At 37.3% G+C, this 18,859-nt stretch overlaps 1 pseudogene; it reads left to right on the top strand.

Annotated features, from left to right (window-relative positions):
- LOC131378568 (uncharacterized) overlaps positions 1-18,859 on the top strand; it is a 68,570-nt pseudogene that overhangs the window by 21,322 nt on the left and 28,389 nt on the right.

Here is an 18,859-nt window from a genome sequence, read left to right as displayed (position 1 = left end):
GATTCACAATGGAATGATCAACTTTTATTCTTCCCATTGATGAATGATAAGAGTTTCAATATTCCAGCATGGATTGTAGGTGACTTTTATTCTGTGCTCCCTTGTAGGCTTTGGGGAAACACTTCGTAGATGGTCCAGACCATGCTCTTTGATGTTTATGCTCATTCTTAAGGTTAACATTTACCACACTCTCTGATCTAAAGTAACAAGCATTAAGCTCCTGGTGTACTGTGACCACTTTGTGTCGTGTCAATTGAATCCACTCCATAGCCTCCTTGTATTATTTTATCTGTCTGTCTTCTGTGATTCTGTTGTCTCTTGATCTTTGTTGCAATTTTGAATTTTCTGGGATGGTAATTGTTCTATACTTTATGCATTCAGGCCATGCCCAGTGCTGTGGGACACTGGGACCAATACCAAGGTCCTCAGTTTCTGTGACAAGGTGCCAGTAACCATAACAGATGAGTGGAACTTTTTTCCTGGGTTGAAAACTAGCCATCTCTTCCAGTTTTTCATATAGAACTCAGTCCAATTTCTGAGCTGTGGTGATCTCTGGTTGGTAGCATTTTTTTTTTTCTTTTTTTACTTTTCTTTGTTTTGTTTTGTTTTTAATAACCTGTGGGAAAGAAGTCTCAATAGTCTTCTGAATAAGCAGATTCTTGCATTTCAGCTTCTCCCCAGCTTCAGAAATGTTTCAAACATCACTCTCCAAAAGAGCTGTAAATTTTTAAATTCCATTTTGAGTAATTTTTTATTCTTTTCTGTAGATTAATGTAATTATTATATCCATATATAACTTGTATGAGTAGGAAAATTTAAGGTAGTCTTGGGCCCTGTACTGAAGAGGAAACAAACTAGCACAGCTAGAATAGAATAAACTAGTTTGTTATCCCTGGTTCTGGAGTAGTTTTCCATGCAGACATCATGCTTAAAAGAAACTTACTTTTATTCCAGAATAATTATTCTGCTCACAAAGCAGCACCGGCTCGGAGACAAAGCTGAGACTTCTAACACTTGGTAAGTTTATCTCTGAATTCCTGCTGTGCAGATGGCACAGTGGGCTGGCGAGCAGCAGGACTGGGAAACAGCAGAGGAGTTGGCAGGTTGGCGAGGAAGATAACAGGTGGCTTGTGAAGTGGAAGCAAGGTCTTTATTGTAGGCCACCCTTGTCTCCGGCATAATTAAGTTGGGAATTTGAAGGGGGAGAGATAGCCTCACATGGAGGCTTTTCCGATCCATTGGACCACATATGGGAGACTTAAAAAATGGTTTGGGAAGTAAAGGGAAGGAATTGTGAAATTTTGGATGGCCATGGGTAAAAATTGGAAATCTAGAGGGAGGAATGTCTGTTCAAAGGGTCACTACACATCGGGGTAGTGGTGGACCAGCACAAATAGAGGACTGTGGAAGAAATACGCTCTACCTACAAGGTCTTCAGCTAGATGTGTTTGTTGCTATTGTGTGAGGTTTTATTTTGTTTTGGGTTTTTTTCGGTCTCTCTCAGCAACCTTATCAGGATGCAGATTGCTGTTAGAACCAATTAAATTCCTTTTGCAAGTGGAAGGCAGGAGACTGAACTCAATTGGCAAGTGGCTCATCCTAGTGTAAAGTGGGAACAGCGCATTCCAGGTTAAACACATGCTTCACTGCACTGCACTGCTTTACCTGGAAGACTCTGAGAAGACAAAGCCATTTGCCTCCTTTGTTACAGCAGAGTATCAAATCCCCTGGCAGGGCAAATTGTGAAGAACCTTTGCATGTACTTCTCAGCTCCCACTTCTCAGGGGTTGATGATATGATTTTCCTCATTTTTAAAGGGGGACATACTTCAAGTTATGTGGTCAACTTACGGAAAGCAAGTTACAACATCCTTTATTTAAATAAAGAAAGGATACTTAAGAAAGTAAGGTAAAAATTCGTTTTCACTCAGCTGATTTAAGTCTTATGTGTGGCATTTTTGAAATGAAGAACATTGTTATGTGTTTGAAACTTGAGTCATGAATATCAGAGATCTTCAGAAATCTGGCCCATGTTGGTCACTTACATAGCAGGATTTTAGTTTCCATTATCAGCTCATAATCAGAATCATACCGATATGCACAGTTGGAGGATATAAGACTGCCTCAGACAATGTCTTCATAGCATTTGGGAAAGTTCATGTGAATTGCTGAAATACTCAGTAACTCTCTCTGTTACTTCATGTGTCTGTCCTTTCCTGAATTCATACATTTAAGCCTAGAAGTGGAAAAGCCACTTACTGTAGTGCTGGATTTTTTGCCCAGAAAGTAATTTTTGGAGAATGGCTCTTGAAGTTTTTATGCAGATCATATGCCTACTGCGCCTCTATGTCCACTCTTTTCTCATGTTTTTTCCTCAGATATTTGATGTTAGCATCCAGACTTCATTAAATAACTATTCACATCTCAATTGCACAAGAAGCATAATTTCACCTTCATGTTAAATTATGGAGGGTGACTTTAGTCGGCATTGTCTCGGCTTTAGACCACACGAACTAAAATGTGGATAATCTTCCAGCATGTACCTTACATAGCTGACAGGGTTTCCAAGTAGATGATTGGGGTTGATAAAGTGGTAGGCTTTAGCCACTCTGGTTCTGGGAGGAGCAGCATCGAAACTCCGATCCCAAGACCACAACCAGAAGCAAAACCCAATATATAGCTAGCTAATATAAAAACCAACTAAATTGGACAGGACTACTCAGTGGTGACATAGAATTTACTAAATAAATGACCCAAGAATTATACACCCTTAAAATGAGGTTCTAAATTGGGCTATTCCTGAGCATCTGCATGTATTTTAACTCTCCCACCAGATAACAGTGGTGCCCCATGATCCTAAAATATACAAGGTTTTGGAGAGCCAGATCTTCTATTTGCAATAGCAGTTGCTTGAATTGCATGCTTGGTTTTATGAAAAAGGTGTTTAACAGTTGAATAACTCATACCTCCCTGCTGGAAACCTGCAATACATGTAAGGGCACTGACTTGCAGCCTTTAAAACCCACATTCTTAGATTAAAAAAAATGATAATCAGCCTATAGAATTCAGACTCAGTGGGTAAACTTGTTAAATGGAATACCTGAAAGAATGGTTTAGTTGTAGTTGTAATGTAGTTGCCTACATTAGTCTAGCATGTATCACATCTGACTTTTTAAAACAATATTTTTTTATCCAAACATGCTGATAATTGGAAAAGTGATGTAAATGTTTGGTGGAGAGAACTGCTCTACATATGCACACTTGAATGAGCCCTGAATTTGACATTTCCACACAGGCAGGAGCTTAAAATCACCATTTAATTTTATGAAACTGCTAATCCTGAGGAGTACAAAACACAGTAGGAGTTGCATATGGAAAGGAAAAGAATTTAGGTCTGAACAGAAAACATCACCATGCCTATGTCCCTCTAGGTGGTGTGGCTGTGCTAGACACAAGTTAGTGACAAAATACATTGTGCCAGTCATGCTGTCCTAAAAAGAAAAGAAATCTAGAAGGTAATGTATGGAATTGCCAGAGGTGTGGAATAGTTTCTGACATAAAACAGAGTAGATAGGATGGGAATAATCAGGTAGGAAAAGGTTTAATGATAATGGATCTCAAATACAATTTTACCATCTGTTGATGGCAAGAGAGGTAATGGATCAGGATATCAGATATCCATTTTCTAACATGCTTTCTTTAGTGCTGTGTTTTGGGAACACAGGAATTAAAATGTCAAGGACATGCTTCAATTATATATTGGGTTATTTTGTTGGGGCTTTTTTCTCCCTTTTCTGCTGGTATATCCCTCTTAAGAAGTAGCTAGATCAAAAATACATCACAACAAAATGCAAACACCCTGATATATAAAATGATGGCAAATATTAGTGGGATTTAAATTTTCATAATTCATTAAATGAAAATACTTTTAGAATTATTGGATAGCAGGGCAGAGAATAGTCACTGAGGAGATGGAAAGGGGAAAGCAATATTTTCCTCTTCTGAACCTGTACATTGAAGTTTAAAACAAAGTATTACTGTATTCATCCTTTGCATTTGTGGTTACAGATTAAGTAGATTTATTTCTCTGAACTTTTTTTAGTCCTGTCTAAGTTTGGAACCTTTTAAAATATATGTAGAGTTCTTGAAATATATGGCAGTCATGAGCTGTCTGAGATTTTACATATCTAATTCTAAGGTCTTATTTCTGTCTTTCCAGGCTACAGTAGCCTTCCAAGCCAACTAAAGGTAAAGCTCTGCATCAAATGCTAAGTCAGAAAGGAGAAATATGAAGTACAGTTGAAAATGAAGTAGTTGTTTTCAAACTTGTTTTTCAATGTTTTCCTTCTGGTAATTACTATTGAAAACTGACAGAGGAATTAGCATAAGCCAGTCACAGTCATACATTTAGATTATTTCCAAGTAGAACCCTTAGATTTTCTATGCCATTAAATTGCAAAACCTCAGAATCATGATCCTCTGGCTTCTGTTTGTTTGATGTGCATATAAACCTCCCCATAACAGCACTGCAGCCTTAGAAAACCAGGCAAGCTTTAGTATCAGGTCCCGAGGCCAAGTCAACTGGTCCCACTGAGGTTTCGATTGGTGTCTTCAACTGCAAGCAAAAGCTGTTGTTGTGCTTGTCATCATGGCTTGTCCTATGCTTCCATTTTGTTTTACTGTCCTATTTTTATCTTCTGTGTGCATCCCAAGTGAATAATTTGGGATGTATGTTTGAGTTAGAGCAGTGTTTCATCCCCTTATTAATTTATGTCTGCATGAATTGTAATTAGCTGGTCATCAAAATTCTACTCAGCCATACATTGATTATGTATATGCATATCTTCAGATTTTATTTGTAAAGTGATAATTTCTGGATTGAGAACATACTGACACTTATGAGTAATCACTGGGATGCAGTTCAGCACTCCATCTGTGTTCAGCAAAATACTTAAGCATATGCTTAATTTTAGCTTTAGCTCAGGTAAGCATGAGATTGCCTCCATCCAAATTCAGCATAGCATTTTAAGTATGTGCCTAACTTTGAACATATCCTTAAATCCTACTAAAGCTAAAATCAAACACATCCTTAAGTGTCTTCATGAATATGGATAACTACTGAATGAGGTTTGATGAAATGAACTCTGTTGGCCATTAAATAACAAGAAATGCCTGGCCACGATTCCATTAATGTCCTACAGGCAGGGAAGATATAACAGAAAAATAAAACATTCTTTTTGTGTATTGAAATTCTAGAAGCTAAACTGTGTATTGCGGAAGATAAAGTATTTTGCAGACTGTGGGAGGCCTTTCTAACCTTCAAAAGAACTGTATCCATAGGAAGCCAAGGCTTCATTCTCAGTGTTTCATTAAGTTCAGAATGCTCAATAAAATCTTCATTCTTTAAACAAGACATTTCAAATAATGTATCTGAATTTGTCCAAAATTACAAATGATAATGAGAGTGCAGCCAGTCACAGAAACTCGCAAAATAAAATGCATATACAGGCATTAAGGATGTTACAGAAAGTTTTCTCTGATTTTCTTTTATTTTCACTGCTGATGTGTTTGATTCACATCCCCTTTCTTCATTTCAGTCCATTTTCACTTTTGCTGCTTCAACCTCTAACAGTCTTTCTGCACTATTTATGTGAAAAGCTCTTTGCATTTTTATTTCAGATCCTCTCTTATTGCAGTTCATGAAGTCTTTCAACAGTAGGCTGTTAATCCTTTGCCGATTAATATGATTTCAGTGATAATCCTTTCATTTGTTGAATTTTTAAGACATATAATCATTAAAGAAAGTGCTAGACAGATTTTCCATTAAAGCAGTTCGAAGCAGGTGGTATTTCTTTAATATATGTCGGTAGCACTTTATGTTGCTCATTTATAAAACTAAATTTGCAGATGAAGAGAGTAAGTCTAGAGTTTGTTATTGGTCTTTTCCCTTTGGTATTACAGTTCTAACCCAGTCAAGAAAAAAGTATTCAGGAGTTTGCAGAAAAAACAGGGGTAGAATATCTGTGTGAACGCCCTTTTCACAACTCCATTACTACTTTTCGTTGGGAGTAAGGATCAGCTTGGGTTCTGTCCTCATAGTGCAAAGCACTAAGTTAAATATATGTAGAAAAAAGAGTGTAATTTAAATGTGAGCTTTGCCTTCAGGTAGGCCATAGGATGTAAATGGCATGGGGGACTTTTTCCAGCCCTGTGGACAAGGCTAATTCTTATCTTCATTGAAGTTAAGCTTTTGACTGGAATACTCTTCCCTGGATGGGACTGAAGTTTATAATTATCTCTTAATAATGACACACATGAATCTTGTGTCATTAGAGGTTTTGATTTTCTGTTGGTTCCCAGCTCGCTGTCCATTATTGTCTTTGTCAACCAAATTATTTATGCTATTTTTTCTTCTTTTTCCTTTGGTTTTCCTGTTCTTTTTTGCACACTGATGAAACAATGGACAGGAAGAGTAGGCACAGGTATTAAAATACAGTGATACTGAGTATTCTTGTAAGCCCCATTTTAATTAAGCTCTCAGAAGCAATGCTTCAAAGCCAGTAGATAAACAGCAGAAATGCTAAAGATCTGAAAAACATTCAAAGTTCATTAAAACCTCAATTTAAACAAATAGATAAAAGAAGTAGCCCACCACAGTAGAATGAATTTTTTGCTTTTATATACTGAAAACACAGAGGTGTTTTAGGCAGGAGGGGAAAGGAATCAGACACCACAATGCTTTAAGAAAATCAGGTCCTGAACTTGGCAAACCTTTAGCTGATTTTATCACATATTTGCAGCTTTAAAATGATTTGGCCTTTGCAACAGCCAAAATAAGTGTCCTTTAATCACTTCCAACCTATTAACAGATGGGCAAACAGCTTTTATAAATGGGGCATACAAAATACTCCAATAACAGCCAAAACTAATTAGTAGCATTATCTGAACTGAAATTTGTAAGTGGTGGAATATACATCAATGCAGATAAATTGATAGAACTTCCTTTTCAAACATCATGCTTGGTATTTGTTCTGGTTGAGTATATTCTAAACAATTATTAAATAAAAACCACTTTTTTCATATTTAGCTATCTTCTTTCATTAAAACAACACATTTTCCTGTAAAAGTTCTTATTAGAGATAGTGCAACTGAAAGAAATTACACTAAGCAAAAGGTAGTTCAGAATACATTTTTTGTGGCATATAATAGAAAGAGAAGTGTAACTTGAATACAACCTTAAAATTAATTAATCTTAAAGAACAGCACAAAATACTGATATCAGACATTATTTATACAGCAGTGCCAGAGCATATTAAATATATCTTTGCACTGCACTATTAATCAGAATATGTAAATTTCATGAAATTAAATTGTGATATTATAAAAAAAAAATTACCCCATGTATAATTCAGTAGGAAGAGCCGTTCAATGCATTCCCATCAGATCTGCAGCATGAATTTGATTTTACAAAGACATCTGTAGTGCAGACAGCTGCTGTACCTAAGTGAGGGTTTGATTGTACACTTGATCTTTCAAACAGCCACTCGTCCATATCTTTCACTTTTTTTTTTTTTTTTTTTATCATGGATCTACAAAAAATATAATGGTAACTTAATCAGAACTGTTCTGAAACACATTTTCATTAAATAAAAGATATAATTAAATGTGTTGATTTTCAGAAGGATTTCTCTCCTTCTGTCCAAGTACTCTCCCTTCCTCAAGTAATTTCACTCTTCCCCAACTTAAATACTGATTTGAGGATTTTTTTTTTTTGGAGAGCCAGTCTTTAAGTAGAATCTGAAATAAATCCACAAATAATGTTTTCAAGCTTTTCAAGCTTTTCTTCTTTCAAGACAGCACAATGGGCCCTGCTCTTGCAACACATATAATTGCCTTAGATACACTTTTTCTCAAAATATGACCAAAAAACAATCTGTAGAGACGCTGTGTATACTCTATATATCCACACAGATAATCAGTCAGGTATTCCCCTTCTTTTCTGTCTAACATAAGGTTGTTTCTTGGTCTTTGGCATCAGTGGGTTTGATCAGTCCAGAGCTGTAGCCCACGAACATCCCCATCCTTGGCACATCCTGCTGTCTTAGAGCAGATGTGCATCACTAGGGCCCCACTAGGCTTGTCTAGACAGAACTTTGTTGATGGGTATCCACTCAGGGTGTTCCCTGCGCAACCTAGGAAGCTGCAATCTCCTCGAAATGCTACAGACAAATTAAAAGGTTGTTCTCTGATAGACTCTCTGGGGACAATGGTAAATGCACGGTCTCTGCAGATACGGAGGTGAATGAAGCTGGTGGAGGGTTCAGCTCCTTGTCCAGTGAGAAAGGTTGGAGGGTCTGTCAGATTATGAGTGAATGATGCAATTGTGATCCCATATAGCCAGGCTGTATGGAATACCCAGAAGATTTCTTAGACAGTAGAGAGATCGAGATTGATGGAACAGATTTGTCTTTGTGGCATGGAGGGGAGTGGGGAATAAGTGAAAATGGTATTTTTTAATTATAAGAAGATGATCTGAGAGAAATCCTACAGGCTTTTTGGTTGCCTGGAGAAAGTACTGTAGAATGCCAGAAGACAATCAGTTTCAGATGAAATTCATCATCTAAGTAATTTTCTTTTTGAAAAACCTCAATATATTATAACCTCCAAAACAAACAAACAATATCAAGAGACAATATTGTGGGAAATACCCAGATCGCCATTTCTCAAGAATTTTTATCTTATTAGCACCTTGCTGAATGAAGACCAGGCTTAACCCCCCATTTTCCTCTTAATTCAAAGCTATTTCAAGCAGATTGGTTTAGTCTTGGCACAATCTGGTTCTATTAAGTAAAATTTCAACTGACTTTATGCACAGAGATACTCATGACCTTTAGTATAAAATGGCTATTTCTATTCAGAATTGTATCTTCAGGACAAAAAGAAAACCTAAATGCCATTGATGGAAAATCTCCAGCTATGGTTTGGTTTACATTTCTGCCAGGTACGCATTTTGAAATGCAAAATCTAACATTTTTTGTTATTTATCATATACATAGTGATGGTTTCCTCAGTCAGATAATCACATAGGAGGACTGTAGAGATGAAATTTCAAAGAGCTCCTTCTACTCATTCTGTATCAAGATAAAATTGAGAGCTTTCAGAGTATTAAAATTACTTCTAGTAATTTTACTGTAGCAAATACACATATATTCCAGGATATTGAATATCCTCACTCTTCTGGCATTTCTGTTATCTTGTTTTGACAGGAAAATCTCCAATACAGCATTTTCTGCTGTGTTCTTACGAAAAGGATTGGTTTCAATACATTTCTCTTGTCTCCTAAAATCTTTCCTTTTTTTTTTTTTTTTTTTTTTTGACTGTGTGTATGAAATTTCCTGGCAAGTTTAATGAATACACATTGATAAAATCCATGAAAGTTTGCATTCATATGGAAGAGACACTTAAAGCTTTCAATGCTTTCAGCTATAGCTTGTATCACCAGTTCAATTGCAATAGCTGGCAGGTAAAATATTTCTTTAGTCTTACTCAAATTACAGTGTATATGCACACAAAAATATGACTTTTCATATTTTATTTTAAAAAAAACCAAAAACACAAAACAAAATCAAAGATGTACAGTTGAATAAGAATTGTAAATGTTAACAATTTTGAAAAAAACTTAATCCTTATAGTTTGCAAAGCCAAGGGCATTGTACAGTTCTGTAATTGTAGATGGTAAATGACCAAGAGTTCCTTTTCAATCTTTTCGAGCTATTCATGTAAATAAGAGGATTCTACATGATTCTGTAACTATTTCAGGTGCACATCACAATTTGCCCTCTACAATTTACCTGTAGTCCATCAAACTGAAAAAATGTATCTGCTGTCCTCTAACTTCTAGTGACAAACACCTTGACCTTCCAACCCACAAGAAAAACGTGACTCACAGGGAAGTGTTTGCAGCTTCTTGAAACAGTAGAAAGCACCCTGGCAAGAGAGAAGTACTTGAAGCTGTTGTTTGCTCACAAAGATACATCAGAAGGTGGTTTGAACACAGCGCATTCAAGACAGTAAAGGTTAAGGGATTATTTTGGTTGTTTAATTCATTCAGCACTTACATTTTAGTAGTGCCAGAACTCTTGATTACTGTGATTTTGCTGTTAACAAACCCCATGCTCAGCTTGTCTGACTGTCATGGTTGCTCTGCACATTCAAGGTTAGGGAGAATTCAGCGAGAGTGAGTGCAGTGCTGGTGCCCATTCCCATCCCCTCATCTCCAGAAGGCTCTGTATCAGTTTTTAGAGGAGAATGCTGCGTGTGACACTTGATCCCTCTGCCTCCAGAGCGTGTGGTGTGCCTGCATATTGTACTGTTGATGCTGGAGTTTGCAGCTTTTCAGGTAGAGAAACAGCCTGAAACTAACAGAATGTTCATTACACTCTTCTTCTCCCCCCACTTTCTTTTACTTCTCAGTCGCTAAAAAAACACAATCATGTATTTGATAGAATAGAAATACACATATATAAGTAGAGACATGGGCTGCTTATCTTGATACATAAGCAGAGAAGTGTTAAAAGAAGGGAAAATAGCTGACTGATACCAAACCTGCCTGTTCTTTAGCTCCAAGTGCTCTGCTCGCTCCCATCTGCACTCTTCTGAATATTTTTATTTACGTGGCCCTTATCACCTTAAGGCTTATATGACAATGCTAAGGAAAATAAAAAAGTTTAGACTGCAGAGTTAAATATAAACTTCCTTTTTGTATCATCCATCACCCTTCAAATTCCTCTTCCAAAATAAGAGGTGGCCATCTCATCACAGAATATTAGCAAGATTAGTCGAGTGTACATTAGAAAACAATTTCCCTAATAGGAAAAATGAGAGAAAGAGAATTGGCATCAAGTATACATCCAAACACAATACTGCAAGTTGGACTTAGGGAACCATTTCTTCACACCTAAGAGTTAGAAATGTACTGATTTTTTAAATCTTCTTTAAAAAGACATTTCAGAAAAATAGAAATGTACCACCCATTAAATAAGATGTTGCAGCCCAATGTATTGTTTTTTTTTTCTTTTTTCCTTTTTTTTTTTTCTTCTTTTTCTGTCTTTTCTTTACGGTCTTCAAATATTAGAGCATTAACTCTGCCTTAGAAGGCAGATGATGTTTTTCTGAAATGTTAAAGTGACATTAATTTTCTCTGCTTTGAAGACAGAAAAAAACATGTTATAGATGCTCATGCACAACGTGGGGTGTAATGTGATCCAGTGGTGTTAACCCTTACAGGAGCCTGATGGCTTCGTTAATCAATAGTACACCAGCTAGGCTCTTAACCTCTGCCTCTCAGGGAGAAAGATTTGCAGAAACTCACCAAATCTGCAAATATCTGTGAGTTAGAAGTAGAATACCTGAAATGTTTTGTGGACATTACGTTACAGGAGACTGTGAAACCTATTTTTTTTTCATTTTGTACTTTTCCTGAGTAATACAAAATAAATCATATAACACCTATTTCTGAGTTAGTCTCCTTGACTGTATAGTCTCCTTGAGTTATATTATTTAATATATTACATTTCTCAAGAAAATGATTGACAGTTATCTTGCTGCTATGAATTCTCCTTGTTTGGTTGGGATGTTGTTGTTGTTGGTTGTTCGTTTTTTGGGTTTTTTTTAAGTAGTTGTGGCAAGGCATCTATGGGCATTTCCATTACAGTGATACTGGGGAAATTTTCTTCCACTCTGAGTTTTCCTCTTGCCTTTACCCTATGGGGAGAGGTTTCATACACTGATTTGAGTGTATCTGCCAGGTAAAAAAAGAGCATTAACCACTATAATTTCTGACTTACCTCAACCCCTTTCTACCAGTTCTGCTGACCATCACCTTTTTCATATTGAGAGGTTCTAATACGGGAAAGAGATGTGGTTCAGCACAGCTGTTCTCCTTTTCATCAACAAGGATGATGCATGAATTTCTCTTCAGTGCAAGAGTAAGTCGGGAGCAAAGTACCCCATCATGTAACCTCTGCACAGGCCTATGTTTTCATACAAAGAATTTCAAGCATGCTACCTTGGTTTTGGAGAAGTATTTCTAAAGAAATGAGAAAAGGTTTCTGAAGAAAACATTTCTAAAAAAGCCCCTCCAGTACCTAATACCTTACTGTAAAGATATATCTGACAAAAGCTTTTCTTTTTCAGTTTGTGAAATTGTTTTTTCCTAGGGAGAATTTGACAAAAAGATGGACAGAAATGATCTGTCTGAAGTTTTGAGATACTGTGGATACTCAATACTTCCTAGTGGAATTCAGTATGTACTCCAGTTGGCCTGTTCAGGTAAGTGATTACTTGTAAATTCTTTAATGCTTTACAGTGGTACAAAATTTCATCTGCAGGTGCTGCAGACTTTGGGCTTTTTTCCTTTTTTTTTTTTTTTTTTTTTTTTCCCCTTGCATTAAAAGGAAACTACTATTCTTAGAAGTATAATCAGGACAGACTTTACCTGATGCTGATGATCTCTTTCAAAATTGATCATTTTATTGTTATCCTTGAAATAAAGTACATATTTGCAGAATTCCACCCTGTCTAAGAATGCTGGAATATAATCCCATATATTTTAAAATATCTTTAAGAGGGTGCAGAGCAATTCTGTGTCAGGCCTGCACTTGCAGATGTCTCCGGGCAAACATTACCCCCTTTGTACACTCAGGGGTGTTTGTGGTGTTTGCCTCCCAACAGCCTTAACCGGCCGAGTGCAGGGAACTTTTAGAAACATTCAGGGATGAAAACATTCTTAGATGACTGCTTGTAAATATAAAAGAGGATGTGGGAGATGCCACTGGCAGCTTCTCTCCTGTAGCACCCTTCATTAGCCCTCCCTTTGGGTTGTAATGACACATGCAGGTGTTGTGAAGCAAAGCTAGGCTAAACAGGAGTTGTCCTAACTTTGACAGTCACAGTTGGGGGATTCTTGTGGACAGTGTGCTACTTTGGAGGTTACGGTAAATTTTATGTATTAGCAGCTCCAAAGAATTCTTTTAAGATCCAACTTTATTTAGTGAGAAAAAAACACATGTAATTGATGCTTTTGACTTGTAAATGACCCACATGTGGTTTCTCTTGGTCATAATTTTTTGAAATCCGTGTCCCAGAGAGCTTGCTTCCCAAGCTGCATCTTTGAGAAGGTGGTCTCTTGGAGTGTCTGACCACACATGGGACTTCCTTTCCGGTGTTGGTTCCTTGTAAATGCCATCAATTTCTCATGGAAAATCATCTGTCACGTGTCATTTAGGTCACATTCCTAAGACAGTGTGAATAAGACCAGGTATTTTTAGTCGTTTGCTCAGTCCCCATCACTATGGTAACAGGAGATTTTGTGACTGTGAGACAGATTTTTGTCTTATATCCTAGATTTGGGAGACTATTGCTACTTTTCACTGTGTTTAGAGACACACCAGGAAAGGTTCTTGCTTCCCTAGTCATTATTTAATTTATTTAGAGTCTCTGAAGTGTGAAGTGCTATCAAGACTTGTTCGGCCATTTGAGGTAGCGTAGACTTCTAATGCATTTTGATTTTAAAACTCTTCTAAATTGTGAACATGTAAATGATGAATAATTGCTAAAACATGGAGATGTGCCTGAGTCCAAGGGCCACCCATAAAGTGATTTTTAACATGGAAGCATTTTGAATAAATTCTCTTATCTGCAAAGTGCCCCTCTTCCTCGATTTTATAATATAAATGTCATTATTTCTGAAGACAAGTTATGAGCAGAGTAAAACCTTGCTAAATCGCTTGCAACTGGTTGGATGTTTCGATTCCCTGGATACTGATTTGATGCAACCCTGTTCTGATGCAAAAGCCTCCCATAGCATCAGCCTGCGTACTCAGGAGTGGGAAGATAAGAGAGAAGAGGTGGTTTATGTATCTAGGCAGAATGGTGGAGAGATCTACTGATAGTTACTGAACTTTTTCAGGTTAACACTGCATCTTTCATGGCCATGGACAGATTCATGGAAGTTAAAACAAGAAAAGGGAGAATTTGGCAACTTAGTCTGAGCATAGGTCAAAAAAAAATCAGACCTCTTAAAAATTTTCCCATCTCGTTTTACTCTTACTGGTGGGTTTTTTTTTCTTTTTTTTCTTTTTTTTTTCTTTTTTTTTTCTTAATTGAAGCTAGACAATTCTGAAAAAGTAGTGCCCGTATGTTAAATGTCCTGTTGATTCTCCATTTTCAGTCATGAATGAATACTGTCTTTGGCTAACAATAATTTAGACAGAAAAATCTTGACGTTTTTAATTTTATGTATTCTTTTGTGAGTGTTAATTACATCAGTACTATTCATAACTAAGAAAAGATCTGCTTATTTTTTGTAAAGGTTAGACACTGGTAGTAAAATTATCAGAATAAAACCATAATATTTGTAGCAAAATGCTGATGTTCATCACTAAATAGCAAAGATCTTGTTGTCAAAATAAGAAAGAATATTATATGTTAAAAATTACCTTGAAATGTGTATGAGAATAAATAGGTGGGATTAAAAAATAAAAGAGAATATATGATGCTGTACTCAACACACTGTTTTGAGTGTCTGTGTTTGTACCAGCAGAGCTGGTACAATAATTTGACCAAACCAAACTATAATAATGGCACTGTCAGGAACTGAAAAGGAGACTGATACTTGGAGTGGACTCAGGAGTCCTGAAAGGAGGCTTACACAGACAAACATATTTGTGATTTCCTTATTCAGCTTCTGGGAAACCAAGGGAGCTTTCTTTAGGTCCGATGAGTGTAACCACAGATGATTCTCTAAATGTATCTATACATATCCTGGTCCCCACAGTGTAAGGGAAAATCAGTGACTGTGTTACTACTTAACACATTGCTGGCTGAGGAGTTAGGAACTGCCTAGGAACAATTGAATGAATTTCCATCAGTGGTGAGGTTTAGCTGCTGGCTTTGTGAAAAACCCAATTAAAATTAAGGTCATAGTGCAGTGATTTTGAGATTTCATACACAAGTGATGGTGCCATTTCATCATATTTCAAGCCAATGTGTGTTGCTACACCATTCTGCTATTGAAAAGCAGAATGCCATGCACTGTGCAGTCAGGAGAAAGTCTCAGTGCAGCGCTGCTGTGCAGGAAAAACAGAGGTAATGGGCCAATCAATTTTGGCCAAATGCTTTGAAGCATCCATCCACATCGTAGCTAGTTGTCATGAAAAATATTTATTTAAATGTTTTTGTGGGGTTTTTTTTGTTGTTGTTGTTTTTTGGTTTTTGTTTTGTTTGTTTTTTTGTTTTATTTTGTTTTGTTTGAAAGCAGCATTGTAGCCTATGTTTAAACATACCTTTTCTTTTCTTCCCTCTAGTTGATTCAAAGTGCTGTGTGTTCTATTCAGGTAAAACTTTACACTGAGTTCAGAGGGACCATGCATGCCTGGAGGTTAGGGAGTGCTAGTTATTTTGCTTCTCTATTTGCTAAAGAGTCCAGCCACAATATCTTGGTATTTGTTGTATTCTGCAGTCTCCGAATTTACTGCTATTAATGATGGTTGGAACTGGATTGAGGAAATGGTTGTAGCTGTTTACATGTTGTGAAGGCAAACTGTTCACAGTTGCAGAATTCTAATAATTGGATTGTTTTCAAATAACATGTAAACACAGTAAGGATTTTCTCTACAATTGGTCCTTTGGAGTTGCCTCTACTAAAATCCATGTTTTTTTCATCTTTGTGATCTTGATAACTAGTCCTGTATTTACACAAACTATCTTGTGTTGAGGCTAAGAATATGCAATATTGCATAGAATTTGAATCATTGCCTTTAAGCTATCTCAATTTATATTGGCCTTGCCTCACTGTAGGTTTTTCTGTATTTGTAGTAAACCATCTCTTCATCTAGAGCACAGAAGGGCCCGGATTTTTCATTTATTTTAATTTACTCACATATTAGTGGGAGGCAATGTTTTTATAGGAGCTTTTAAGTTGCAGACTGGTCTGGCTTGAACTGGAACAACAAATGAGGGTGCAAAACAATGATCTCTAAGAGACGTCTCAAAGCAATGTGTCCTCATTAGAGTCAATGCCAATTCCCTCTCAAGCTGCAGATAGGCAGGAGAGATGCAGGAGGTCCCTGGGATTTGGTTCTTTGCATGAAGCTAACAGAGGATGTTAGAGCAGTCCCTTGTCACCACCTGTGGTTCAGGGCTTGATTCATGCTGGAACTTCATCAGTTTGCAGTCCCACTGGCAATTCCATGGTAACTGGTGCCTGTTCCTGGGACTTTTGGAAAACTCTCATGGTTTTAGTGGTTCAACTCAGAAATGGCACTGGCTGACTACAGCAATCACCAATGCACCCTGAAGTTATTTTCTCTCTCAGTTCTTCTTTACTGTGGTTTACATGTGTAACTATGCATAAATTGTTAAATAAACAACACCTAACAGCAATTTTTGCTGCAGTCATGCCACAAAAGCCTTATTTATAGAGCCGGACCCCTCTGTGTTGAGTACCCTGCACATTCTGAGGAAAAATATGCTTCCTGCATCACTGGCAAAAAATTGCCTCCTAAAACTGTTTATTTTTCATTAAACAAAATCTTAAAGGACAAGCAGCAGAGAGGTGTGCATACTGTAGTAGGAACAAAGGTGTAATAGCGCTCATGCATCTGGCAGAACACAATACTCAGGAGTTTCTTCCATTGTACTGTTGTTTAGTAATGTTCTCCACACCTATGCAGTAATGAGCCCTGAGGGAGATGGAGGTTATCCTTATGACCATTTAAGCCAAATATAACATCAAGAAATTTAAATTCCACTGCGTAAGAACTCTGCAAAAGAGCTACTGATAATGAATAGATGCATTAATAAAATGTCTTAATAGAGCTATTGTAAAGCTTTGCATTTCCTTCATAATGGTTTCTGGATCAAGGCTAAATGCAAATCTATCTAATGATTCCTTCAGGTCTTTAAGACTGTGGGTCATTCACCATCAACTGCAGCAAAAGGAAATAAAATACACAGAGTATACCCTTCTCCTTGACTGCCGATGCTCTCCCAGGAGAATTACAGAATAATCTGGGTTTAAAAGGTTAAAGAACTCCCACAACATCTGGAATGTTTGTCAACAAGCATGCAAGAATCCCTGCTGGATGCAAAAGCTATCTAATAAATGTTTGTTTTAACCTTCCACATACAAAGAAAAGCCTGTGTTTCTCTTTTTTCTGTTTCCTTTTTAAAGCAAGATAGAATTTGTACTTAAGAACTTAATTTGCTTGAGTACTTTGCTCTTCACTTATGATCACTATGCTCCTCCTGAGGGTGGCAAATAGAAACAGAAAATGCAATTTGGGTTGCCCACACCAGCCAGAGCACCCTAGTCCAGCCACCAACCCTGTTTTAAACATGGTTAAAATGTTATTTCTTTTTGGCAGTAATATTATTTCAAAGTATCATTATGGCCTTATTAATAATATTCTAAAGTATCATTACGGCTTTTATAAAGATGTTTTGATAATAAGTTGAGAACTAAACAAAACAAATATCCTACTTAGTTGATGAAGAGAGTTTTTTCAGGTCTGTTCATATTTATATCATGTTTACAATTAATCTAAAATTCTGCGTAAGAGCAACCACCTGAAAAGTAAACTTCCTCCTTAAAATTCTCTTTTGCTACAATGTCTGTAGAATAGTTGACAACTGTTGAACAAGCAGTGCGCTGACACTGTCGCCTGTCATCCAGGCTGATGTCGTCTTTCTTTTTTCATTCTCCTGTGCTGTCTCTTCCTGCTATACCTAACCTACAAAATCTTGGACTGGCCTTTTGTTCCAGCTGTGTTAGAAACTGGCACTGAGGGTCTCATTCTGTGCCTAGAACTCCTGAGCACTATCCTTGCACTTATAAGTTGTACAAATGATGGTGGAGTGTCAAATCTGCTCTAAAGGAAAATGGGGAATGTTTAAATTTAAAGGATGGACTTTCTCCTCACTTATACATGGGGTACATATCCTTACATTTGACAAGTTTTCTATGCCAGCTACCTCCTCCCTACCCCCAAATACAAGAAGGATGATTCTCATCACAGAGAATCCATGGCAGGTTGTGAGTGGGAAGCACAGCAGGCTTCCAGTACTTATCCATCAGTGTATGGCCAGTAGTGGAAACAGAGCAGTTTTCTTCTGGGACCATCTGACTGAGTGTCAGGGAGAAAGGTCCTCCCTTGGACCAGCAATTTTCTTTACAAGGGATTATCTCAAATCTGTGGGGTGTAACCTCCTTGCTGAAGCTCGGGACGGTTTTTATCCTCCTCTCTCCAATTACACCATTTACGGTCACTGCAATAGGGTGGCTTGATCAAACTTCCTGTCTTTTCCTTCAGCCCTTTGGCCTTTCCCATGCCCAGAAGGTTGCTCATTGCAACCTTTCAGCACTTAAAGGAAGTCTACAAGAAAGATGGGCACAAACTTTGTACCGGGCCTGTTGTGACAGGACAAGGAGTAATGGCTTTAAACTGAAATAGGGTCAATTTATATTAAACACAAGGAAGAAGCTCATTTTACAATGAAGGTGGTGAAAGACTGGAATGGGTTGCCCAGAGAGCTGGTGGATACCCCATCCCTGGAAACATCCAAGATCAGGCTGGATGGGACACTACATGACTTGATCCAGCTGACGATGTCCCTGCTCACTGCAAGGGTGCTGGACTAGATGACCTTTAAAGGTCCCTTCAAACCCAAACAATTCCACCAGCCTATGATTCTATGATTTACCATGCAACATCCTTTTCCACCTGGCGGTTTGTGTTTTCATTAATGTTACTACAGGGAATTTGTATTTTTATATAAGCATCAGTGTCTCAGTTTGCTAA

Source organism: Hirundo rustica, chromosome 5 (assembly GCF_015227805.2).
Source record: "Hirundo rustica isolate bHirRus1 chromosome 5, bHirRus1.pri.v3, whole genome shotgun sequence".
Taxonomy (NCBI): domain Eukaryota; kingdom Metazoa; phylum Chordata; class Aves; order Passeriformes; family Hirundinidae; genus Hirundo; species Hirundo rustica.
The sequence above is the reverse complement of the archived record's forward strand: the minus strand, read 5'-3'. Positions and strand labels throughout refer to the sequence as shown.